The 26,317-nt window shown below is 49.7% G+C and overlaps 1 long non-coding RNA gene across 1 annotated transcript in view; it reads left to right on the forward strand.

Moving 5' to 3' along the window:
• The first annotated feature begins 6,968 nt into the window (after positions 1–6,968).
• The window catches only part of LOC140393607 (uncharacterized), a 49,808-nt gene continuing 30,459 nt past the window's right edge, over positions 6,969–26,317 (forward strand). Inside the window, exon 1 of the long non-coding RNA XR_011935694.1 lies at positions 6,969–7,070. This is a non-coding gene — a long non-coding RNA (uncharacterized lncRNA). The remainder of the gene's footprint in view (positions 7,071–26,317) is intronic.

Raw genomic sequence — 26,317 nt, forward strand, 5'->3', positions numbered from 1 at the left:
ACTGAATATATTTAAGAAGGAAATAGATAGATTTCAGGAGTCTAAATGTGCCGAGGGGTGTGTGGAGTGCGTGAGAGTATAGTGTTGAGATAGAAGATCACTCATGGTCATGTTGAATGGTGGAGCGGGCTCGAGGGGCTGAATGGCCCTCCTGCCGCTCCTACGTTCTATCTTTTTACGTTTCTCCACATTGAAGTGAATCTGTTTGTGGGTGCTGGAAATTCATGCGGTGACAAATTGAACTTATGCCAACTTCTTTTAATTCGTCCTGTGATTAGGGTCAGGCCCAGGATTAAACTTCATTTCAATGACCAAAATATTGTTCTATATATTCAGGCACAATTGGCATCACTACTGTTCTGGGGTAGTTAGTTTAACAATTACTAGCAATCATGGAAGGGGTCCTTGACGCATAGGAATCATTTAACGGTTCATATTACAATTACTCATTCCAACCTAACTTCATTTGTAGTTTTGCACCCTTAACTGTTCACAGGATTTTGATGAGCCAACATTCAATGGTTTAAATTAAATCCCCACGAGTAATATTACAGTCCACAGAGTTAATGTCCCTGCTAAGTTCAGAGAATCCCTTGTGCAATCAACCCAGATTCAGAACTGTTTACCCCCGTCACGCCCAGAGACACCAGATTCAGAACTGGTTACCCCCGTCACGCCCAGAGACACCAGATTCAGAACTGGTTACCCCCGTCACGCCCAGAGACACCACAGCAACTCAGAAGATTGACAAACTTCAACCCCATGAAATGTCGGACGGAGAGATACCAATGTAGCCTCATGCCTGACCCTCAATTAAACACTTAAATACATTTACATGTAATTCAGTGGCAGTGGTATATTGGTTTGTATTTTAATATAATTTTACTGTAACATTATTTCTCCTTTAATATCCTATTCTATGTGTCTTTGTTACCTGCTAATTTGTTTGCCTGCTTTTGCTACAACATGACAGCTAGTTAACTTTTGCACATTTTTAACCTGATTACTTAGTCTATGTCTGAATGTTTCGATGTAAGTCACGCCGCAATTCAACCTTCAGCCTGAGAATGTGTCTCTTGAATAAAATATTATTATTATGATATATGTGTGTATCTGCACTTCAGAGACATTCACACCCATTCCTCACCATATTTTTTATTCATTTATGGGATGTGGACGTCGCTGTCTGGGTCAGCATTTACTTCCCACCCCGAATTACGCTGTGAGAAGGTGGTGGTGAGCTGCTTTCTTGAACCGCTGAAACCCATGTGGTGTAGGTAGAGAGGCAATTGCAAAATACTGCAGAAAGGTGGAATAAAATAGAAAATGTTGCAAATACCTAGCAGGTCCTGCAGCATCTGTGGGGCGAGGAACAGAGTTAACGTTAAAGGTCGATGATCTTTCATCAGAACACAGACATATATATTTTATACCCAATTCCCATAAATATACCTTTGAGGAGCCACAGCCAGATATGGGCGGCACGGTAGCACAGTGGTTAGCGCTGTTGCTTCACAGCTCCAGGGTCCCAGGTTTGATTCCGGCTTGGGTCACTGTCTGTGCGGAGTCTGCACGTTCTCCCCGTGTGTGCGTGGGTTTCCTCCGGGTGCTCCGGTTTCCTCCCACGGTCCAAAGATGTGCAGGTTAGGTGGAATGGCCATGATAAATTGCTCCTGGTTAGGTGGGGTTACCAGGTTACGGGGGTAGGGAGGAGGGGTGGGTTAGTAGGGTGCTCCTTCCAAGGTGCAGACTTGATGGGCCGAATGGACTCCTTCTGCACTGTAAATTCTAAATACTAAATTCTAAACTTCACTGGATGAGCGCCCAGGAACCGGTTAAAATGCACCAGAGTCCCCAATGCATCCAAATTCCCATTTAGATTTCAGACCACCATCACTCTCGGAGCCTCATCCATCACCAAAGCCAACAGGTTACAATTATAAATTGACGGATGTGGAATCAGAAATGGAGCGTTTAATTACTCCATCTCTCCATTCCCGCCAATTGCCCATATTGCATCTGTCAGATCAACATGAAAGGCATGGTATTGATGTAGGTTTGATAACATTGTTGCAATACAGCTCTAGGTGTGGCTCTTCGATGGGAGAAAAATACTCACCAACTCTGCCGAATCCTCTTGTGTATTCTGTATGTAGAACTGTGTCTTTATTTGATGACATTTTGAGTGTTTTATGAGATGAATTTTATTCTTCTCCTGGGGACGAGTTAATACAGGGACATGGGGCAATGTTAATGGAGAAAGTCTGCACCACATAGATTGCACAGTGGGTATTGTCTTCAGTGAGAAAAGGCGATTAGGTATTTGACAGTGGGGAACATTGTCGGCAAGTGTTCTTTATCAGCACATAGTCAGAGAAGATTTGATTTGCATTTGATTCAATTCGAGTAAAAGATTTTTAGAGTTCTGAATTTGGGTTTGTTGATGAGTTGTACAAGGTTTCTTCAGGTGTGGGATGAATTTGCTTCTCTTGTTCCTCTTCCAGCCTCTAGTGATGTACAAGGCAGATTGCACAGCGCGGGATTTCCTGAATCAGGTCACCAGCCTGTCTATTATGTGGAACAGGAAGTTGTGGGTGGACTGAGCGGTTACCTCTCCCAGTGAAGGTGGGCAGAGATAGCCTCTCCCTGTTTGTTAGTGTTTGTAAATGATATATCTTAAAAATGAATGGATGGGTTTCAACTGCACAGATAGGGTTTGGTCTGGGGAAGACATGGAGTGAGGATGTGGTTCCGAATTCTGGAATTTATTCAGACGATCGATTGACATTGGGAGAAACTGACTTGCTTTTAGAATGTTGCAGATTGTTTTATTCAGAATATTTTTCATTGTTTCGGAATGTTTTGGATTGCCTAGAAACATGGAAAATCGGAGCAGGGGGAGGCCATTCGGCCCTTCAAGCCCACTCCACCATTCAATACGATCATGGCTGATAATCCAACTCTATAGCCTAATCCCGCTTCTCCCCTATAGTCTTTTATCCTCTTCATCCCAAGTGCTATGTCTAACCGCTTCTTGAAAACACACACAGTGTTTTGGCTTCAACTGTTTCCTCTGGTAATGAATTCTACAGGCCGATCACACTCTGGGTGAGGAGATTCCTCCTCATCTTTGTCTTAAACAGTCTACCCGTATCCTCAGACTGTGACTGCTGGTTCTGGACACACCCACCATCAGGAACATCCTTCCTGCATCTATCCTGTCCAGTCCTGTTAGAAATTTATAGGCTTCTATGAGATTCCCCCCTCATTCTTCTGAACTCCAGCGAATACAATCCAAACCAATTCAATCCCTCCTCGTACGTCAGTCCCGCTATCCCATGAATCAGCCTGGTAAACCTTCGCTGTGCTCCCTCCATAGCAAGAACATCCTTCCTCAGATAAGGAGACCAAAACGGCACACAATACTCCAGGTGTCGTCTCATCAAATGAATGGCTGATACAGTATCATTTGTATAAATGTAACATTATTCACTTTGGTAGCAAAAATGGGAAGGCAGACTATTATCTGAATGACTATAATTAGGTTAGGCAAGACCCTGTGTAATTGCAGCAAGAAATCCCTGCCCCTGTACTTGAATCCTCTCGCTATGAAGGCCAACATACCATTTACCTTCTTTACCACCTGCTGTACCTGCACGCTTACCTTTAGTGACTGGTGCACAAGGACACCCAGGTCTCGTTGCAGATTCCCCTCTCCTAATTCATGGTCCTTCAGATAATAATCTACCTTCTTATTTTTCCGTTTCTGCTACCAAAGTTGATAGCCTCACATTTAACCACATTATACCGCATCTGCCATCTATTTGCCCACTCAGTCAACTTGTCCAAATCTCACTGAAGCATCTCTGCAACCTCCTCACAGCTCACCCTCCCACCCAGCTTTGTGTTATCTGCAACTTTGGAGATGTTACATTTTGTTCCCTCGACTACATCAGCTGCTGTGGTGTAATTTGTCACAGCTGTCAAAATGTGAGCAGAGTTTTCAGGGCTAGTTGTTGGACTGAAGCCTCCTCCGTGAGATGGAAGCTCATAATAAAAAGCTTTGTAATTATGGAGACTCGCCCAGGCAGGGGAAAGCCTCAAGGAAGAATGGCGTAGTTGGAATAATGTTGAGTTTACAGGGTGATGAGGTATATGCTCTACTGAGTTGCTTTTTCATCTGTTATTCTTATTTGATAGGAAGGTTCATAATAAACAACTTTCTAGCTTTACTGAATGATAACTGAAGGAGGAATTGGGACAACTACAGCCCAATAGGCTCAATGCTGCAATTCAAATTAGATCCAATTTTAAATATGTTTAATCCATCCCGTTTTAGTGGCTGCTGTAATGCTAATATGGGGTTCAATGATAACGGATTGCAGGAGTGTGTCCAGTGGTTGCTATGGTGTTGGGAGGATGCCTGTAGTAGATGAAAATCAGTGCAGGGACTGGTGAGTTTCTATATGAGTCATCAGTTTGATGCCAGCATGTCTTTCTGTCAGACTGGTAACATAGAAACCTCAGTGGAGGGTGAGATGGCGAGAGTTACTATAGTTACAGCTGACAAATCCCAGTGCTGGCAGAAAAGGGTCAGCTGCTTGATGCTTTCTTAATTGTCAAATTTCAAGCAAAGTGGATCAACTTAGGTTCCCATACTAATATACGGACTCATTTCCAGATTCCATGATTAATGACACAGTGTTGGCCTCATATGGTATAGAAAGCGTACATCTTGCTGGATTGTGAAAATATAGGAGGAATAATTCATTCGCTTTCACCATTACACAAACTATGTTTATTCCGCAGGGCAGACTGAGCTACACCTCTGGCCAGCCCTGCATTCCTCAGTGATATCAATGGTGAACATGGCCCTGGCATGGCGGTGGTGGCCTATGGTGTCATATGTCTCCGGGAAACAATGTAGATTGCATAGTACTGTTTGTAGTGGCACTAACCTAATAATAATAATAATCTTCATTAGTGTCACAAGTAGGCTTACATTAACACTGCAATGAAGTTACTGTGAAAATCCCCTAGTCGCCACACTCCGGCGCCTGTTCGGGAACACAGAGGGAGAATTCAGATTATCCAATTCGCCTAACTAGCACACCTTTAGGGACTTGTGGGAGGAAACCGGAGCACCCGGAGGAAACCCACGCACACACGGGGAGAACGTGCAGACTCCGCACAGACAGTGACCCAAGCCGGGAATCGAACCTGGGACCCTGGTGCTATGAAGCAACAGTGCTAATCGCTGTGCCACCCTAATGCCCTCTGTACTGCACTGAATTGTCAACCTGGCTCATATACTCAAGTTTGTGAGACAGCAACTCACCTTTCCCACACAGATAAAAATGTTAGCAAAGTGCTAATTGGAGACATCAAGGGTCATGTTCCTTGCTGACTCGATCAGTTTACTCAGTGAGTTTAGTCACTTAAATCCAGGTGCTGGTAGATTCAATGCATTGTTGTGCTGCTTAGGGTCTCAGCCCTTCTGCATGGGTAACAAGATAGAAGGACTCAATTTTTCTTCTTTATTTAAGAGTGACCTTGTTTTTCTGTCCTCATCCAATATTTCTTTGTTTGCTCTTCTCTCCGCCCAGACAGTCATTAGGGTGAGGGATGGTGCAACCACGCGGCAAACTGGGTGCTCACCTCAAGTGGCCATGTTTGGGGAGCTGGGGGGTGGGGTGGCAAAAACCTGAATGAACTATTGAAACTATATAAGGAAACAAGCAGGCTTGAGCGCTGGGAGTGAAAGGTTCAGATCTACTGATATACATCCACATAGACTGGCATACACCTCGATTTCCGTGTATTTATATCGCAGTCTTTTCCAGAGTTTTCCATTATATTCTTCATTCTGTTTATGCAACAGTCTCACAGGGTTGTACACATACTTGATGATTCCAAAACTGCGAACCGGGAAATAATATCAAAGAACGTAATTAATCTAATTGGTGGTAATGATTACTGGTTGTGTAAATTGCACACGAGTGGCGTGTCACCTGGATGGGTGTTCAGCGGGTAAGCACTGGCAATATAACAAGGCTCAAACTGAGAGGTATATGTCACTGGCAACACATGTGTTATTTTCTGGCACTTTTAGCACACATGTTCAAAGGGAGGAGTTGGAGGAAGAACTAACTGGGCACATTGAGCACAGAATCAATCATTCAGTTGATTTAGACTTATACTGTTACGTCGGAGCCAAAAGGATTGATGTGATGATCCAGGACAATACTGGGTTGTAATTTATTTGAAACAAAGGGAGGAGTAGTGGCTTTGATGACAAAGGTGGACTGTTGTAAAGAGATGATAGCACTTTGTTGATAAGTTTGGTTTAATTCTGATGTCCCTCACAATTGTCACTGAGTGATTGTACTACTGCTGCTGTGGTGTCATTTTTCTATTTCCAATTAAGCTCCAGCCACCGCCCGAGGAATGTACAAACCTTTTTGAATTTTGAAGTTGTACAGGGCACAGCAAGCCACAACTGTGTGGGATACACTCTCTGGAGCATAATGCAAAACCCCTTGATTTATTAAGGCATCAATAACGGGCGGCACGGTAGCACAGCGGTTAACACTGTTGCTTCACAGCGTCAGGGTTCGATTCCTGGCTTGCGTCACTGTGCGTGCAGAGTCTGCATGTTGTCTCCATGTCTACGTGGGTTTCCTCCCACATGACCCAAAAGACGGGCTTGTTAGGTAATTTGGGCATTCTGAATTCTCCCTCAGTGTACCCGAACAGGCGCCGGAATGTGGCGACTAGGGGCTTTTCACAGTTAATTCATTGCAGTGTTACTTGTGACAATAATAAAGATTATTATTAACAGTCCTTTGGATCCCAATTATTATCTTTATGACTATTCATGTATATCATCACAACATTCCTTATATGGAAGCGACGACGATGCCTGTTGATCCACAATTTGCTCATGTGACTATCTCCATGCGGAGGTGAAGAAATGCAGAATTTCTGACGGGGAAGGTATCCCGAAAAATCCCAGGGAATGTGTCATTGGCATGGGCAGTTTTCTTTACATCCGGTCATGCATAATCTGGGTATGTAATAGATCGAACTCTTTCTGTAAGGGTTTAAGTTTAATTACAGAATGTTATGTTTGTGCTGTCCATTACATCGTGCAGTTTGAGGAAGCCAGCAGTACGTGATCAAACTGTACGGCTCTTTCATACTGCTGCCTTGTTGCCATGCAGCCTGAAAAATGTATTAGCTATGTGATGAAGGCATGCTTGCATGGCCCCTCACTGATATTATACAGATTCCCTGTGATCGCCTAATATTAGCCACTGACATTTTAAAAATGAATGCAATCACAACAACAGAAGGAAGATGATCTTGGTAGTGGATCTTCATGCAACAGCTAATACAGTTCTCATTTGATTCCTCAATGAAATGTATCCTTTTCACAAAGAGCTCTTTTTGAAATTTGCATTTTTTTTTGGTGTCGCTGTCAGTACTTTGCAGAGGAAACTCTTGCAAGGAGAAGCTTTCTCAAATGATGCCTCAGTTCCCTTTCCTGCATCCTGACCTGCTCCACTACCTCCTTCATTCTGACTACAGAAAGTAAAATTCCACCGACAGTCTTATTTTGCTGAGAGTGGAAGGGAAATAGCCCTGTGGTCTCAACTCTCTATCTCCATCTCCATTGTTCAGATTCTCCTCAAAACCTACCACATTGATTGGATTTAGATTTGTTTATTGTCACGTGTACCGAGGTACAGTGAAACGTATTTTTCTGCGTGCAGCTCAAACAGATCATTTAGTACATGAAAAGAAAAGAAAATACATAAAAGGGCAACACAATGGGGGCATTCTGGCTAAGTTTGCCGATGATACAAAGATAGGCGGAGGGGCAGATAGTATGGAGGATGTGGGGAGGCTCCAGAAAGATTTAGACAGTTTAGGAGAGTGGTCCAAGAAATGGCTGATGAAATTCAACGTGGGCAAGTGCGAGATCTTGCACTTTGGAAAAAAGAATAGAGGCATGGACTATTTTCTAAACGGTGACAAAATTCATAATGCTGAAGTGCAAAGGGACTTGGGAGTCCTAGTCCAGGATTCTCTAAAGGTAAACTTGCAGGTTGAGTCCGTAATTAAGAAAGCAAATGCAATGTTGTCATTCATCTCAAGAGGCTTGGACTATAAAAGCAGGGATGTATTTCTGAAGCTTTATAAAGCACTAGTTAGGCCCCATTTAGAATACTGTGAGCAATTTTGGGCCCCACACCTCAGGAAGGACATACTGGCACTGGAGCGGGTCCAGCGGAGATTCACACGGATGATCCCAGGAATGGTAGGCCTAACATACGATGAACGTCTGAGGATCCTGGGATTATATTCATTGGAGTTTAGGAGGTTGAGGGGAGATCTAATAGAAACTTACAAGATAATGAATGGCTTAGATAGGGTGGATGTAGGGAAGTTAACAGGGGAGACTAGGACCCGGGGGCACAGCCTTAGAATAAAAGGGAGTCACTTTAGAACAGAGATGAGGAGAAATTTCTTCAACCAGAGAGTGGTGGGTCTGTGGAATTCATTGCCACAGAGGGCGGTGGAGGCCGGGACGTTGAGTGTCTTTAAGACAGAAGTTGATAAATTCTTGATTTCTCGAGGAATTAAGGGCTATGGAGAGAAAGCGGGTAAATGGAGTTGAAATCAGCCATGATTGAATGGTGGAGTGGACTCGATGGGCCGAATGGCCTTACTTCCGCTCCTATGTCTTATGGTCTTATGGTCTTAATGTAAATACCTAGACACGGCATCGGGTGAAGCAGACAGGAGTGTAGTATTAGTCAGGTCAGTCTTTAAGATGTTGTTTAGGAGTCTGGTGACAGCGGGGAAGAAGCTGTTTTTGAGTTTGTTCGTGCGTGTTCTCAGACTTCTGTGTCTCCTGCCCGATGGAAGAAGTTGGAAGAGTGAATAAGCCGGGTGGGAGGGATCTTTGATTATGCTACCTGCTTTCCCCAGGCAGCGGGAGGTGTAGATGGAGTCAATGGATGGGAGGCAGGTTCGTGTGATGGACTGGGCGGTGTTCACGACTCTCTGAAGTTTCTTGCGGTCCTGGGCCGAGCAGTTGCCATACCAGGCTGTGATGCAGCCCGATAGGATGCTTTCTATGGTACATCTGTAAAAGTTGGTAAGGGTTAATGTGGACATGCCGAATTTCCTTAGTTTCCTGAGGAAGTATAGGCGCTGTTGTGCTTTCTTGGTGGTAGCGTCGACGCGGGTGAACCAGGACAGATGTTTGGAGATGTGCACCCCTAGGAATTTGAAACTCACCAACCATCTCCACCTCGGCCCCGTTGATGCTGACAGGGGTGTGTACAGTACTTTGCTTCCTGAAGTCAATGACCAGCTCTTTAGTTTTGCTGGCATTGAGGGAGAGATTGTTGTCGCTACACCACTCCACTAGGTTCTCTATCTCCCTCCTGTATTCTGACTCGTCGTTATTCAAGATCCGGCCCACTATGATCGTGTGGTAATCTGTGTTAGGAGGATCACAGTACTTAGTAATGCCGGAATACCATTGGTGGAGAATGTACTTGTTCCATTGGATAAGCTTGCATGTTAGCTCCGCCTTGCAAGGTGGGGTATAAGAGCCCGTGCTGCCCCAGCAGCTTCCTTCTGTACCTGCGCTGTTGGGGGAAACATCTAGCGTATTAAAGCCTTCAATTGTCTCCAATCTCATTTCTGAGGTTATTGATTGTGCATCAGATCGTATCATCAGTAAACTTGTAGATGGAGTTGGAACCAAATTTTGCCACGCAGTCGTGTGTGTACAGGGAGTATAGTAGGGGTTAAGTACGCAGCCTTGCGGGGCCTCGGTATTGAGGACTATTGTGCAGGAGGTGTTGTTGTTCATTCTTACTGATTGTGGTCTGTTGGTCAGAAAGTCGAGAATCCAGTTGCAGAGTGGGGAGCCAAGTCCTAGGTTTTGGAGCTTTGATATGAGCTTGGCTGGGATTATGGTATTGAAGGAAGAGCTGTAGTTAATAAATAGGAGCCTGATGTAGGAGTCCTTGATGTCGAGATGCTCCAGGGATGAGTGTAGGGCCAGGGAGATGGCGTCTGCTGTGGACCGGTTGCAGCGGTATGCGAATTGCAGTGGATCTAGACATCCTGGGAGTATGGAGTTGATGCGCTTCATGACCAACCTCTCGAACCATTTCATTACGATTGATGTCAGGGCCACTGGACTATAGTCATTGAGGCACCTTGCCTGGTTCTCCTTTGGCACCAGTATGAAGGTGGTCTTCTTGAAGCAGGTGGGGACCTCGGAGTGGAGTAGGGACAGGTTAAAGATGTCCGCGAATATCTCTGCCAGCTGGTCCGCGCCGGCTCTGAGTGCACGACCAGGGATCCCGTCCAGACTCGTCGCCTTCCGAGGGTTCATTTTCAGCTGCGATGGTGGGTATGGGTGTGTTATGGGCTGCTGGGGCACTCGACAGCGGGTCGATGGATTCCTGCTCGAACTGAGCATAGAATGCATTGAGTTCATCGGGGAGGGGTGCGCTGCTGCCGGAGATACTGCTCAGCTTCACTTTGTAGCCTATTATGTTGTTTAAGCCTTGCCGCAGCCAACGAGAGTCCGTGATGTTAGTCTGTGACTATAGCTTGGTCTGATATTCTCTCTTGGCATCTCGGATGGCTTTGCGGAGGTCGTACCTGGATCTCTTGTATAGGTCAGGGTCGCCTGTTCAGACCTGTTCTTCAGTATGGAGTCGATCTCCCGATTAAGCCATGGATTCAGGTCGGGGAACATACGTACTGCTTTCTTTGGCACACAGTCCTCACATTTACTGCTAAAGTCTGTGACGGTGGTGGCATAATCGTTTAGGTTGGTCGCTGACGTAATGATATGTATATAGTCAGTATAGTGAAGGGTTAACAATTGCATCTATGTGTAAATCAAACACTAGAGGGTGTTACTAATTCACTGTATTGAAGACAGCCACTCTCAGAATTCTGGGAGAAGCTGAAAAGAACATGGAGAGAGCAGAGTGCAAGCTGAATAGAGATATCTCGTACAAGGTCAAGTCATAGTGTAGTTAGTAGATAGATAGAATATTGAATACTGTAGTACAGATTCAATATCATTTATTTATCATCTATAACTCAGTAGAGTGTGCAAACTTCATTTAATAATAATAAATTAATTTGATTCAATCTTTTGATTGGTATATTCTTTGTCAACACTACATTGGGCTATTCTGGAGGAAAAGACAAAGAATACAACATATTACCAGTTGTAGTAATATAACAACTGTGTTCTTAAATATGGACCAGTCCACTGTCTCTAAGCAGTCACGTAAGAGCTCTTCTGTTTCCTCGGACCAGCACTGCACGACCTTCTTAGCCGTATTCTCCTGCTTATGTTTCTGCTTGCATGCTGGGAGAAGGAGCACCGTCTTATGGTCTGATTGCCCAAATTGCGGTCGGGAGATGGAACGGCAGGCGCCCTTGATTCTTGTGTAGCTGTCCTAATGTCTCCTTACGTGGTTCAGTGTCAAATCTTGTTTCATAAACTCCTGTGAAGTGCATTGGCTATTTTACTATGTGTGCAGCAAGATGGCTATGGTAATGCCGATCTGGGACTGGGCACTGCCCCAGTCCCATGGGGCTCACCCTGGCTACTCGGCCTGTTCCCCCATCACCCCCCCTGCCCCGGCCCTGGTAGGGCCGCCCCGCCCCTGGCAGCCCGGCCAGTGTCCGGCCTGGCAGCCCACAGTCGCTCCTCTCCGTGCCCTACCCCCTCTCACTCCCTCAGCAGCCACCTCGCCGGTTTCACGATTTTTAAAAGCACAAGTGAGCCTCACCGTCGGGGGCTCGGCCCATCGGAGGCGGAGAATCGCGGAGAGCCCGGAGAATACTGGGACGGGCCCGCTAATGATATGCAAACAGTGTTTACTGTACGTGCATTCCGGTACGTATTGACGCCGCTGTCGAGGTGACGGAGAATCGTGATTTGGCATCAAATTGGCACCTGCTGCGATTTTGGTGTCGGAACCTTTTCTCCGCCCAATCGTGTTTCGTTATCCCTCCGTCGACAAACGGAGAATCCCACCCATTTTTTTTTACAGCAATGGCTTCATGGTTATTTTAATTTATCACTTTAACTCCAGATTTTTACTGAATATAAATTTCCCCATCTGCCATGATGGGATTAAAACCCAGGTTCCTGGAATCTCTGGGTTACTGATCCGGTGACAATATCACCACAGCACCGTCACCTCAGTAACTATTCACCCATTCTTTGTCTGTTTCATTTCTTTTCTCCATTGCCTGACGAAGATGATCTATTACATTCCACTGGTATTTCTGCTTTCCTTCTCGACTCTCCTTTACGATCTCCCCTTCCCATTCTTCCCTGCTATTGAAATGGAAGTTTACCGTTCAGTCGCCTCTTCTGAAAGAAAGGTCAAGCTAACATTTGGACTTATCCGTTCTCTCCCCCCCCCCCGTTTTTGACAACCTGGCTGAGAACTCCCGGTATTATTTGCTCCAGTTTCCAGTTTTTTACAGTCTCTTGTGAGGCACAACGCCCAAATTGCCTTTTTGCTTCATCGCTTGGGGTGCAATCTAACACCCCAGAGTGAGTCAGGTGCAGGTCACTCGAGAAATACATTCTCAAGCTTCGATTTTTGACTGATGTTTTTGCAATCTAGCTTGGTTGAAAATTTTCCTTTCTTAAACGTCTCCTGTGAAGCTGTACAGAATGAAAGAGAATTCTGCTGATGCATAGTGTGAAATACACCTGGGACGTCAAAATCCAGTTTCCTACATCGCAAAGATTGTAAAAGCAACGGCCGTACTAGTCTATAAATTTAACTGGACCAATGGACCACTAAACATTAGTGTTCTCAGATACAGCCTTTAATGAAAGCATATTGGATGAAGGCACTATGATTTACAGTTCCTATATATAGGAAGAAAAACACATTCATTTATATTGGGACTCATCAAAATATCTCACAGATGTTTCACTGAATGAATTTCTTTTCGGGCTGTGGTTCTTTTTTAGAAAATTCAAATTCCTTCTGTCCCCAAAACGCTCCACAAACAGAAATGATATGAACGGCCAGTCAATCTGTGTTAATTCTAGTGCGACTAATCGAAAGTCTGTGCTTTGACCACCAGAGGAACTTTGTGGGCGGGATTCTCCTTTGCCGACGGCGAAATCGCGGAAGGCGATTGGGCAGAGAATGGGTTCCGACGCCGAAATCGTAGCGGGCGCCGATTTGACGCCAAATCGCAATTCTCCGTCACCTCGACAGAGGCGTCAATGCATCCGGAACGCACGTACAGTGGACACCTTTCTTCGGGGTCTGCGTCACGCTCCTCCGCCGATTGGTCGGGTTCCCGATGGTGTGGTTCACTTGTGCTTTTAAAAATCATGAAACAGGCGCCATGGCTGCTGAGGGAGAGAGGTGGGGGGGGGGGGGGTACAGAAAGTGTCCAACATCGCCACAGTTTGCATACAGTTGTGCTAGGGGGCTTCTGACAGGGCCCGGGGAGGGGGCGGGGAGTAGTGGGTTTGGCCAGGAGGTGGGCTGTGGCGTGGGGGTGGACAGGCACGGAAAACCACTGCCACAGCCGGCAAGGCCGACATGCAGCTGCGCACACCACTAACAGCCCACTTTGAACTTAAGGCCATGGTCGTATAGGTGTCCCCCTCGGGCATCCCCTTAGGTGCCCTATGACCCAAGCCGACCCAACAGCTGTATGGGCGCACTCCAGCACAACCAGTGCCATCTTGTTGGCTGGGATGAGTGTGTGTGGGGAGTGTAATGTGTGTGTGCGGCTGGGATGAGTGTGTGTGGGGAGTGTAGTGTGTGTGTGTTGCTGGGATGAGTGTGTGTGTGGGGAGCGTAATGTGTGTGCGCGGCTGGGATGAGTGTGTGTGGGGAGTGTAATGTGTGTGTGCGGCTGGGGTGAGTGTGTTTGGGGAGTGTAATGTGTGTGTGTGGCTGGGATGAGTGTGTGTGTGGGGAGTGTAATGTGTGTGCGCGGCTGGGATGAGTGTGTGTGGGGAGTGTAATGTGTGTGTGCGGCTGGGGTGAGTGTGTTTGGGGAGTGTAATGTGTGTGTGTGGCAGGGATGAGTGTGTGTGGGGAGTGTAATGTGTGTGTGCGGCTGGGGTGAGTGTGAGTGGGGAGTGTAATGTGTGTGTGCGGCTGGGGTGAGTGTGTGTGGGGAGTGTAATGTGTGTGTGCGGCTGGGATGAGTGTGTGTGGGGAGTGAAATGTGTGTGCGGCTGGGATGAGTGTGTGTGGGGAGTGTAATGTGTGTGCGCGGCTGGGATGAGTGTGTGTGTGGGGAGTGAAATGTGTGTGCGGCTGGGATGAGTGTGTGTGGGGAGTGTAATGTGTGTGCGCGGCTGGGATGAGTGTGTGTGTGGGGAGTGTAATGTGTGTGTGTGGCTGGGATGAGTGTGTGTGGGGAGTGTAATGTGTGTGTGCGGCTGGGATGAGTGTGTGTGGGGAGTGTAATGTGTGTGTGCGGCTGGGATGAGTGTGTGTGGGGAGTGTAATGTGTGTGCGCGGCTGGGATGAGTGTGTGTGTGGGGAGTGAAATGTGTGTGCGGCTGGGATGAGTGTGTGTGGGGAGTGTAATGTGTGTGCGCGGCTGGGATGAGTGTGTGTGTGGGGAGTGTAATGTGTGTGTGTGGCTGGGATGAGTGTGTGTGGGGAGTGTAATGTGTGTGTGCGGCTGGGATGAGTGTGTGTGGGGAGTGTAATGTGTGTGTGCGGCTGGGATGAGTGTGTGTGGGGTGTGTAATGAGTGTGTGCGGCTGGGATGAGTGTGTGTGTGGGGAGTGTAATGTGTGTGTGTGGCAGGGATGAGTGTGTGTGGGGAGTGTAATGTGTGTGCGGCTGGGATGAGTGTGTGTGGGGAGTGTAATGTGTGTGTGCGGCTGGGATGAGTGTGTGTGGGGAGTGTAATGTGTGTGCGGCTGGGATGAGTGTGTGTGGGGAGTGTAATGTGTGTGTGCGGCTGGGATGAGTGTGTGCGGGGAGTGTAATGTGTGTGTGCGGCTGGGATGAGTGTGTGTGTGGGGAGTGTAATGTGTGTGTGTGGCAGGGATGAGTGTGTGTGGGGAGTGTAATGTGTGTGTGCGGCTGGGATGAGTGTGTGTGGGGAGTGTAATGTGTGTGTGCGGCTGGGATGAGTGTGTGTGGGGAGTGTAATGTGTCTGTGCGGCTGGGATGAGTGTGTGTGGGGAGTGTAATGTGTGTGTGCGGCTGGGATGAGTGTGTGTGGGGAGTGTAATGTGTGTGTGTGGCTGGGATGAGTGTGCGTGTGGGGAGTGTAATGTGTGTGTGTGGCTGGGATGAGTGTGTGTGGGGAGTGTAATGTGTGTGTGCGGCTGGGATGAGTGTGTGTGGGGAGTGTAATGTGTGTGTGCGGCTGGGATGAGTGTGTGTGTGGGGAGTGTAATGTGTGTGTGTGGCAGGGATGAGTGTGCGTGGGGAGTGTAATGTGTGTGTGCGGCTGGGATGAGTGTGTGTGTGGGGAGTGTAATGTGTGTGTGCGGCTGGGATGAGTGTGTGTGGGGAGTGTAATGTGTGTGTGCGGCTGGGATGAGTGTGTGTGGGGAGTGTAATGTGTGTGTGCGGCTGGGATGAGTGTGTGTGTGGGGAGTGTAATGTGTGTGTGTGGCTGGGATGAGTGTGTGTGGGGAGTGTAATGTGTGTGTGCGGCTGGGATGAGTGTGTGTGGGGAGTGTAATGTGTGTGTGCGGCTGGGATGAGTGTGTGTGGGGAGTGTAATGTGTGTGCGGCTGGGATGAGTGTGTGTGGGGAGTGTAATGTGTGTGTGCGGCAGGGATGAGTGTGTGTGGGGAGTGTAATGTGTGTGCGGCTGGGATGAGTGTGTGTGGGGAGTGTAATGTGTGTGTGTGACTGGGATGAGTGTGTGTGGGGAGTGTAATGTGTGTGTGCGGCTGGGATGAGTGTGCGTGGGGAGTGTAATGTGTGTGTGCGGCTGGGGTGAGTGTGCGTGGGGAGTGTAATGTGTGTGTGCGGCTGGGACGAGTGTGCGTGGGGAGTGTAATGTGTGTGTGCGGTTGGGGACGAGTGTGTGTGGGGAGTGTAATGTGTGTGTGCGGTTGGGGACGAGTGTGTGTGGGGAGTGTAATGTGTGTGTGAGGCTGGGATGAGTGTGTGTGGCGAGTGTAATGTGTGTGTGCGGCTGGGGTGAGTGTGTGTGGGGAGTGTAATGTGTGTGCGGCTGGGGTGAGTGTGTGTGGGGAGCGCAGTGTGTGTGCGGCAGGGATGAGTGTGTGTGGGGAGTGTAATGTGTGTGTGCGGCTGGGGTGAGTGTGCGTGGGGAGTGTAATGTGTGTGTGCGGCTGGGGTGAGTGTGTGTGGGGAGCGCAGTGTGTGTGCGGCAGGGATGAGTGTGTGTGGGGAGTGTAATGTGTGTGTGCGGCTGGGGTGAGTGTGCGTGGGGAGTGTAATGTGTGTGTGCGGCTGGGGTGAGTGTGCGTGGGGAGTGTAATGTGTGTGTGCGGCTGGGACGAGTGTGCGTGGGGAGTGTAATGTGTGTGTGCGGTTGGGGACGAGTGTGTGTGGGGAGTGTAATGTGTGTGTGAGGCTGGGATGAGTGTGTGTGGGGAGTGTAATGTGTGTGTGAGGCTGGGATGAGTGTGTGTGGCGAGTGTAATGTGTGTGCGGCTGGGATGAGTGTGTGTGGGGAGTGTAATGTGTGTGTGAGGCTGGGATGAGTGTGTGTGGCGAGTGTAATGTGTGTGTGCGGCTGGGGTGAGTGTGTGTGGGGAGTGTAATGTGTGTGTGCGTGGCAGGGATGAGTGTGTGTGGGGAGTGTAATGTGTGTGTGCGGCTGGGATGAGTGTGTGTGGGGCGTGTAATGTGTGTGTGCGGCTGGGATGAGTGTGAGCGGGGAGTGTAATGTGTGTGTGTGGCTGGGATGAGTGTGTGTGGGGAGTGTAATGTGTGTGTGCGGCTGGGATGAGTGTGTGTGGGGAGTGTAATGTGTGTGTGCGGCTGGGATGAGTGTGTGTGGGGCGTGTAATGTGTGTGTGCGGCTGGGATGAGTGTGAGCGGGGAGTGTAATGTGTGTGTGTGGCTGGGATGAGTGTGTGTGGGGAGTGTAATGTGTGTGTGCGGCTGGGATGAGTGTGTGTGGGGAGTGTAATGTGTGTGTGCGGCTGGGATGAGTGTGTGTGGGGAGTGTAATGTGTGTGTGTGGCTGGGATGAGTGTGTGTGGGGAGTGTAATGTGTGTGTGTGGCTGGGGTGAGTGTGAGTGGGGAGTGTAATGTGTGTGTGCGGCTGGGATGAGTGTGTGTGGGGAGTGTAATGTGTGTGTGCGGCTGGGATGAGTGTGTGTGGGGAGTGTAATGTGTGTGTGTGGCTGGGGTGAGTGTGAGTGGGGAGTGTAATGTGTGTGTGCGGCTGGGATGAGTGTGTGTGGGGAGTGTAATGTGTGTGTGCGGCTGGGATGAGTGTGTGTGGGGAGTGTAATGTGTGTGCGGCTGGGATGAGTGTGTGTGGGGAGTGTAATGTGTGTGTGTGGCTGGGGTGAGTGTGAGTGGGGAGTGTAATGTGTGTGTGCGGCTGGGATGAGTGCGTGTGGGGAGTGTAATGTGTGTGTGCGGCTGGGGTGAGTGTGCGTGGGGAGTGTAATGTGTGTGTGCGGCTGGGGTGAGTGTGCGTGGGGAGTGTAATGTGTGTGTGCGGCTGGGACGAGTGTGCGTGGGGAGTGTAATGTGTGTGTGCGGTTGGGGACGAGTGTGTGTGGGGAGTGTAATGTGTGTGTGCGGTTGGGGACGAGTGTGTGTGGGGAGTGTAATGTGTCTGTGCGGCTGCAGCTTGTCAGCCTCCCGAGTGTCAATCACGGACCCGGCCAATCCCGCTCCGTTTCCCAGCGAGCCCCTCCACTGTAGCGGGATCGGTCCTGGTGCGGTGCCAGTTTTGCTGTCGTGAAAGTCCACAAATTCTGGGTTGGTGTCAACACTTACGGCGGGATTCTCCGACCCCCTGCCGGCATGAATCCCGCCCCGCCGCTCGGCGCCAGCTGCCGAATTCTCCGGCACCGTTTTTTTGGCGGGGGCGGGGATCGCGCCGCGCCGGTCGGGGGCCATTGGCAGTGGCCACCCCCGGCGATTCTCCGGTCCCCGATCGGCCGAGCGGCTGCCCGTTTTTAGCCAGTCCCGCCGGCGTGGATTAGACATGGTCCATCCCGGCGGGACCTGACCCTGAGGGCCGCCTGCAGAGTCCTCGGGGGGGGGGCGCGGCGGGATCCGGCCCTGGGGGTGGGGGGGGGCCTGTTATGGGCTAGGGTTTAGAGAACCCCAAAGTGTATCATGGAGTACCCCTGACCCACAACGTTTATTAGATTGTGGTATGGGGAGCACATGGCCCACTCTACAGGTGTGGGACAGCAGAAATGGAAAAGTATTTTTTAAACCAAAACAAGTTTATTCTATGAACTCAAGTTAACCTTTTTAAAACATACAGTGAACATCGTAGCAACCATTAATTCAAATAAAACCCCCAAAGAATAGAACACTAAGTAATCCTTAATAACTTCCCAAACAACATCCAGGAGACAGAAGAAACACCTTTGAACAGGAGCACATTAGGTTTACATTCACCACGAACAAAGAAGAACAAAGAAAAATTACAGCACAGGACCAGGCCTTTCGGCCCTCCCAGCCTGCGCCGATCCAGGTCCTCTATCCAAAACTGTCGCCTAGTTTCTAAGGATCTGTATCCCTCTGCTCCCTGCCCATTCATGTATCTGTCTCGATACATCTTAAATGATGCGATCGTGCCCGCCTCTACCACCTCCGCCGGCAATGCGTTCCAGGCACCCACCACCCTCTGCGTAAAGAACTTTCCACGCACATCTCCCTTAAACTTTCCCCCTCTCACCTTGAACTCGTGACCCCTAGTAATTGAGTCCCCCACTCTGGGAAAAAGCTTCTTGCTATCCACCCTGTCTATACCTCTCATGATTTTGTAGACCTCAATGAGGTCCCCCCTCAATCTCCGTCTGGGCCGAGCTACTGAAAACATTTAGAATTCTGAATTCACCAAATGATCAAGAGATAGTCTTTTGATGGCAGAGAGAACAGCAGTACACCTGCTTGGTCTGGCCTCAGCTCCAACACTGAAAACGAAACTAAAACACACCCTGCAGCAAACAGCCTAAAACGAAAATAAAAAGCTGGCAGACAGCCCAGCTCCGCCCACAATCTGACATCACGATAAACACCCATTTCTTAAAGGTACTCTCACATGACAGCCCCCACGGTGGCCTGGCCCGCGATCGGGGCCCACCGATCTGCGGGCGGGCCTGTGCCGTGGGGGCACTCTTTCCCTCCGTGCCAGCCTGTGTAAAGCTCCGCCATGACCGGCGCGGAGAAGAAAACCCCCTGCGCATGCACAGGAATCACGCCAGCGGTTCTGGGAACACGCTGATGCTCCTGCGCAAGCGCCAACTCGCGCCGGCTGGTGGAGGCCATTTGCCGCCCGTTGGCGTGGCGCCAACCACTCCAGCACCGGCCTAGCCCCCGAAGTTGCGGAGGATTCCACACCTTCCGGGCGGCCCGACGCCAGAGTGGTTCACGCCGCTCCTCGGCGCCGGTAATGCCCGCCCCGCCGGGTACCGGGGAATCCCGATCAGAAACGGAGAATCCCGCCCTTTGTTTTTCAAAAGGGGAGAATGGCATCTTTAAGCACCTCCCGAGCAGGCAGCTTGGGCCCAGATCTCACCGAAGGACAGCGTCGCTGAGCATGTCACCCAGATTATTATAGCACTCTTCAAAGATTTCGTACAGCGACAACAACACATTATCCAGGATGACAATGACCAGTTTCCTACAGGCTAAAATGTGTTTATCATCAGCATCAACACTAATGCAGTTTCCTGCTGGTTACAGGAGCTGACACATCTTTCCTCCTGCTCCTTACAGCAAATCATTGACATAAAAAGCAATTGGCACCTTACTGTCCACTCACAGAGCCAGTCTTACTCTCAACTGGGTTCAAGGATTGGCTTCAGGGGAGCGTAGAGTTCTTTTTTGACCTTCCTAATGAATCATGGTGTGAAGTCTTCTGGGCCCCAGGGCGGCAGACCATGAGACGGTGCAGCGGAAAAAATAGCGGGAAGCTGAAATGGAACCGTCCTCAACACATTCCCGCCACCAGCTTCCAGGGGCTGGGCCTGCAGGCCGGTCCTGTCCCCCTCACAAAGGCAGGCAACTTATTGAAGTCATTAGGATCCCAATTATGAGCACAATTCAGTCTGGTACCACTTACTGAGAAGCCTCTGTGTAGCTGCCCAGGAGAGCCATTGGACTGGGGACTCCATTCCCCCACAGAGGGGTCCGCGGGCAGGAAAGGCCACATCTGGAATGCCTCCGCCAGAAACTGTTTGCCCTCCAATCAGAGGGACCTCCCATCTTTCCCTTCTCCAATGGTGCCTCCATGTTGAGGGATCCTCACTTTCCCGTACTGGCATCAATAGCTCCCACCTCTGCCAAGGCGCCAGACCTGTCAGCTTCCTGACTGGCTCAGCAGCATCAGGTATTGGCCTCCTAACTTTATTTGGAAAGTGCCAATGAGGAGGCTGCCTCCAGGAATAGTCCGGTGCTGCTCGTGTGGCTCCGGACCCCCATTTGGTCCTGACTTCAGGGCCCAGAATTTTGCAGGAAAATTCAGCCCATAGACTCCATTGGCAGATCCCCTTGGCCTGTATACATGAGTGTCGGGGTAAGGTGTGTGTTGAGCATCTAAAATATCTACCTTGAATATCTTTTTGAAGCCTCTTGTTGCTGTGTCAGAACTTGAAGTCAAGGTAGCATTCAAGAAAAAAGAAAGACTTGTATTTACACAGAGCCTCACAATGCCAAGACATCCCAAAGTGCTTTATGTTTAGGAGTGTAGTCAGTGCAGGAACTTCGGTTTATACGTACGTTGAGTGGGGTACTGGTCATATCACTGTGGATGATCAGAGTGTGTTACCAACCACTCGCAATTGAAGAATGTAATTTCTGTTTTGAAAACAACATGGATTGACAAATCGCTGTATTACTTTGAAACAATTCAGTTTGTAGGGGCTGGTTTAGCACACTGGGCTAAATAGCTGGCTTTTAAAGCAGACCAAGGCAGGCCAGCAGCACGGTTCAATTCCCGTACCAGCCTCCCCGAACAGGCGCCGGAATGTGGGGACTCGGGGCTTTTCACAGTAACTTCATTGAAGCCTACTTGTGACAATTGTTTTGTTACGCTCTTGACGTAGCATAAGCTGCTCCCTTGATGTGCACTCTGACAAAGGAAGGTTCAGACTTGGAGATAGCTTTAACACGTTTATTAAACTATTAACAATTCTCCTACTTGGATTCAACGCTACTGTTAATCCTGCTACAGCTACTCAGACTGATGAACCAGTCTGCTACAATCCACGTGGTGGGTGTGATGTTCAATCAACCCTGTGTCTGTACTCACTGAGTGTCTCCACTGGAAAGAGACTGACCATGGGTGCTGTGTCCTTTTATATGGGTTGGTGTAAAGCCCTCCTGTGGTAGTGTCACCTCTGTGTGTATCGTGACTGCCCATTGGTCGTGTCCTATCTTACTGACCTATTGGTTGACTGTCTGTGTGTCATGTCTCTGGTGTTCCCTCTGGTATCTAGCTAGGTGTAGTGTATGTACATTAACCCTTTGTGTACTTACAGTGATGTATATCATCACAACAATAAGCGACTTTCATTTCAGTTTCAACACCTTCCAAACTGACTTTCCAGTGTGAGAGAAGGACACAAAAAGGCTGACCAGATATTACCCAACTCATATCGAGTTCAGCTCTCTAACCGGAGAGTACACAAACGAACCCTTTGACTGGACGTGACCCTGTCACCTTGTTTCATTAACCGTAAAATTATTGTACAATGAAGCTGAAGTTTAATGAAACATTTGTCAATAAGTGTGATTATATATTCTGAGTTTTGTGGCCTGTTACTTTCCGGCTTCCGCGCTTCAGGCCCAGGCTGAGGGGAGCTGTGTTCTGTTGAGGGGAGTTGTGTTCTCTTGTCTTACCGTAATGCTACACACACAACTGTTGGTGACTTTCGAATGATGATTTATTGATGTACACGTGGAAGGATACCATGCAGAATACTATACAGACTAGGTTGCTCTGAAACTACCCGAATGTGCGACTGTCCGGTTGTACGCCTTACTACCCACTGATCAGTCTCCCATGTGACCAAGATCTGCCGGCACAGCTGGTTGGAGGTCGCAATGCTAACCCGGTACAATACTGTTCACAGGCATGTCACCAGAGGGCGCTCTCCTTTTCCAGTTTCTCTCACCTTCCTGTCTGCTCCTCTCTTTACTTCCTGTCATCCATTTGATCCTTTGCTGAAATTTATTTTCCTTCCTCTTCTCCCCAACTGGTCCCTTGACTTAACATTCATTTCTGTTCTCCCCTTCCTGCTGGTGCCTCCATTCATATTGTCCCCTTTCCATGTTGTCCCATTCCCGGTGTCCCTTTCCATGTTGTCCCATTCCCGGTGTCCCATTCCATGTTGTCCCATTCCCGGTGTCCCCTTCCATATAGTCCCATTCCCGGTGTCCCCTTCCATATTTTCCCATTCCCGGTATCTCCTTCCATATTGTCCCATTCCCGGTGCCCCCTTCCATGTTGTCCCATTCCCGGTGCCCCCTTCCATGTTATCCCATTCCCGGTGCCCCTTCCATATTGTCCCATTCCCGGTGTCCCCTTCCATATTGTCCCATTCCCGGTGTCCCATTCCCAGTGTCCCCTTCCATGTTGTCCCATTCCCGGTGCCCCCTTCCATGTTGTCCCATTCCCGGTGTCTCCTTCCATATTGTCCCATTCCCGTTGTCCCCTTCCATGTTGTCCCATTCCCGGTGTCCCCTTCCATATTGTCCCATTCCCAGTGTCCCCTTCCATGTTATCCCATTCCCGGTGCCCCCTTCCATGTTGTCCCATTCCCGGTGTCCCCTTCCATGTTGTCCCATTCCCGGTGCCCCCTTCCATATCATAGATTATCATAGAATCTACAGAGCAGAAGGAGGCCATTCAGCCCATCGAGTCTGCACCGGCTCTTGGAAAGAGCACCCTACCCAAGGTCAACACCGCCACCCTATCCCCATAACCCAGTAACCCCACCCAACACTAAGGGCAATTTTGGACACTAAGGGCAATTTATCATGGCCAATCCACCTAACCCGCACATCTTTGGACTGTGGGAGGAAACCGGAGCACCCGGAGGAAACCCACGCACACACGGGGAGGATGTGCAGACTCCGCACAGACAGTGACCCAAGCCGGAATCGAACCTGGGACCCTGGAGCTGTGAAGGAATTGTGCTATCCACAAGGCTACCGTGCTGCCCACATATTGTCCCATTCCCGGTGTCGCCTTCCATGTTGTCCCATTCCCGGTGTCTCCTTCCGTGTTATTCCGTTCCCGGTGTCCCTTTCCATATTGTCCCATTCCCGGTGTCTCCTTCCGTGTTATTCCGTTTTCGGTGTCGCCTTCCATATTGTCCCAATCCCGGTGCCCCCTTCCATGTTGTCCCATTCCCGTTGCCCCCTTCCATGTTGTCCCGTTCCCGGTGTCTCCTTCCATGTTGTCCCATTCCCGGTGACCCCTTCCATGTTGTCCCATTTTCGTTGCCCCATTCCATGTTGTCCCATTCCCGGTGTCCCCTTCCATATTGTCCCATTCCCGGTGTCCCCTTCCATGTTGTCCCATTCCCGGTGTCTCCGTCCATGTTGTCCAATTCCCGGTGTCCCATTCCCGGTGTCTCCTTCTATGTTGTCCCATTCCCGTTGTCCCCTTCCATATTGTCCCATTCCCGGTGTCCCCTTCCATGTTGTCCCATTCCCGGTCTCTCCATCCATATTGTCCCATTCCCGGTGTCTCCTTCCATATTGTCCCATTCCCGGTGTCCCCTTCCATATTGTCCCATTCCTGGTGTCTCCTTTCCATATTGTACCATTCTTGGTGTCTCCTTCCATGTTGTCCCATTCCCGGTGTCCCATTTCCAGTGTCCCCTTCCATGTTGTCCCATTCCTGGTGTCTCCTTCCATGTTGTCCCATTCCCAGTGTCCCCTTCCATGTTGTCCCATTCCCGGTGTCCCCTTCCATGTTGTCCCATTCCCAGTGTCCCCTTCCATATTGTCCCATTCCCGGTGCCCCCTTCCATATTGTCCCATTCCCGGTGTCTCCTGCCATGTTGTCCCATTCCCGGTGCCCCCTTCCATATTGTCCCATTCCCGGTGTCTCCTTCCATGTTGTCCCATTCCCGGTGTCTCCTTCCGTGTCATTCCGTTCCCGGTGTCCCCTTCCATATTGTCCCATTCCCAGTGTCTCCTTCCGTGTTATTCCGTTTTCGGTGTCGCCTTCCATATTGTCCCATGCCCGGTGCCCCCTTCCATGTTGTCCCATTCCCGTTGCCCCCTTCCATGTTGTCCCATTCCCGGTGTCTCCTTCCATGTTGTCCCATTCCCGGTGCACCCTTCCATGTTGTCCCATTTTCGTTGCCCCATTCCATGTTGTCCCATTCCCGGTGTCCCCTTCCATATTGTCCCATTCCCGGTGTCCCCTTCCATGTTGATCCTTTCCCGGTCTCTCAATCCATATTGTCCCATTCCCGGTGTCTCCTTCCATATTGTCCCATACCCAGTGTCCCCTTCCATATTGTCCCATACCTGGTGTCTCCTTTCCATATTGTACCATTCTTGGTGTCTCCTTCCAGGTTGTCCCATTCCCGGTGTCCCATTCCCAGTGTCCCCTTCCATGTTGTCCCATTCCTGGTGTCTCCTTCCATGTTGTCCCATTCCCAGTGTCCCCTTCCATATTGTCCCATTCCCGGTGTCCCCTTCCATGTTGTCCCATTCCCGGTGTCCCATTCCCTGTGTCCCCTTCCATGTTGTCCCATTCCCAGTGTCCCCTTACATATTGTCCCATTCCCGGTGTCCCCTTCCATATTGTCCCGTTCCCGGTGTCCTCTTCCATGTTGTCCCATTCCCGGAGTCCCATTCCCAGTGTCCCCTTCCATGTTGTCCCATTCCCAGTGTCCCCTTCCATATTGTCCCATTCCCGCTGTCCCCGTCCATGTTGTCCCATTCCCGGTGTCTCCTTCCATATTATCCCATTCCCGGTGTCCCATTCCCGGTGTCCCCTTCCATGTTGTCCCATTCCCAGTGTCCCCTTCCATATTGTCCCATTCCCGGTGTCCCCTTCCATGTTGCCCCATTCCCGGTGTCTCCTTCCATGTTGTCCAATTCCCAGTGACCCCTTCCATATTGTCCCATTTCCGGTGTCCCCTTCCATGTTGTCCCATTCCCGGTGTCCCCTTCCATATTGTCCCATTCCCAGTGTCTCCTTCCATGTTGTCCCATTCCCGGTGTCCCCTTCCATGTGTCCCATTCCCGGTGTCCCCTTCCATATTGTCCCATTCCCGGTGCCCCCTTCCATGTTGTCCCATTCCCGTTGCCCCCTTCCATGTTGTCCCATTCCCGGTGTCTCCCTCCATGTTGTCCAATTCCCAGTGCCCCATTCCCGGTGTCTCCTTCTATGTTGTCCCATTCCCGTTGTCCCCTTCCATATTGTCCCATTCCCGGTGTCCCCTTCCATGTTGTCCCATTCCCGGTCTCTCCATCCATATTGTCCCATTCCCGGTGTCTCCTTCCATATTGTCCCATTCCCGGTGTCCCCATCCATATTGTCCCATTCCCGGTGTCCCCTTCCATGTTGTCCCATTCCCTGTGTCCCCTTCCATATTGTCCCATTCCCGGTGTCCCCTTCCATATTGTCCCGTTCCCGGTGTCCTCTTCCATGTTGTCCCATTCCCGGTGTCCCATTCCCAGTGGCCCCTTCCATGTTGTCCCATTCCCAGTGTCCCCTTCCGTATTGTCCCATTCCCGGTGTCCCCTTCCATGTTGTCCCATTCCCGGTGCCCCCTTCCATGTTGTCCCATTCCCGGTGTCCCCTTCCATATTGTCCCATTCCCGGTGTCCCAATCCCGGTGTCTCCTTCCCTATTGTCCCATTCCCGGTGCCCCCTTCCATGTTGCCCCATTTCCGGTGTCCCCTTCCATATTGTCCCATTCCCGGTGTCCCATTCCCGGTGTCCCATTCCCGGTGCCCCGTTTCTATTGCAGCTTGTCTTTTGCTAACCTGAATTCCTCCAAACCCTCCTGTTAGCCCGCCGCTCCCTCCCATCGTCTGCTTTGCCCTCTTGTTGACTCCGTTACCCTCTCTCGGACACTTTAGCTGAAATGCA

This window comes from Scyliorhinus torazame, chromosome 17 (assembly GCF_047496885.1).
Source record: "Scyliorhinus torazame isolate Kashiwa2021f chromosome 17, sScyTor2.1, whole genome shotgun sequence".
Taxonomy (NCBI): domain Eukaryota; kingdom Metazoa; phylum Chordata; class Chondrichthyes; order Carcharhiniformes; family Scyliorhinidae; genus Scyliorhinus; species Scyliorhinus torazame.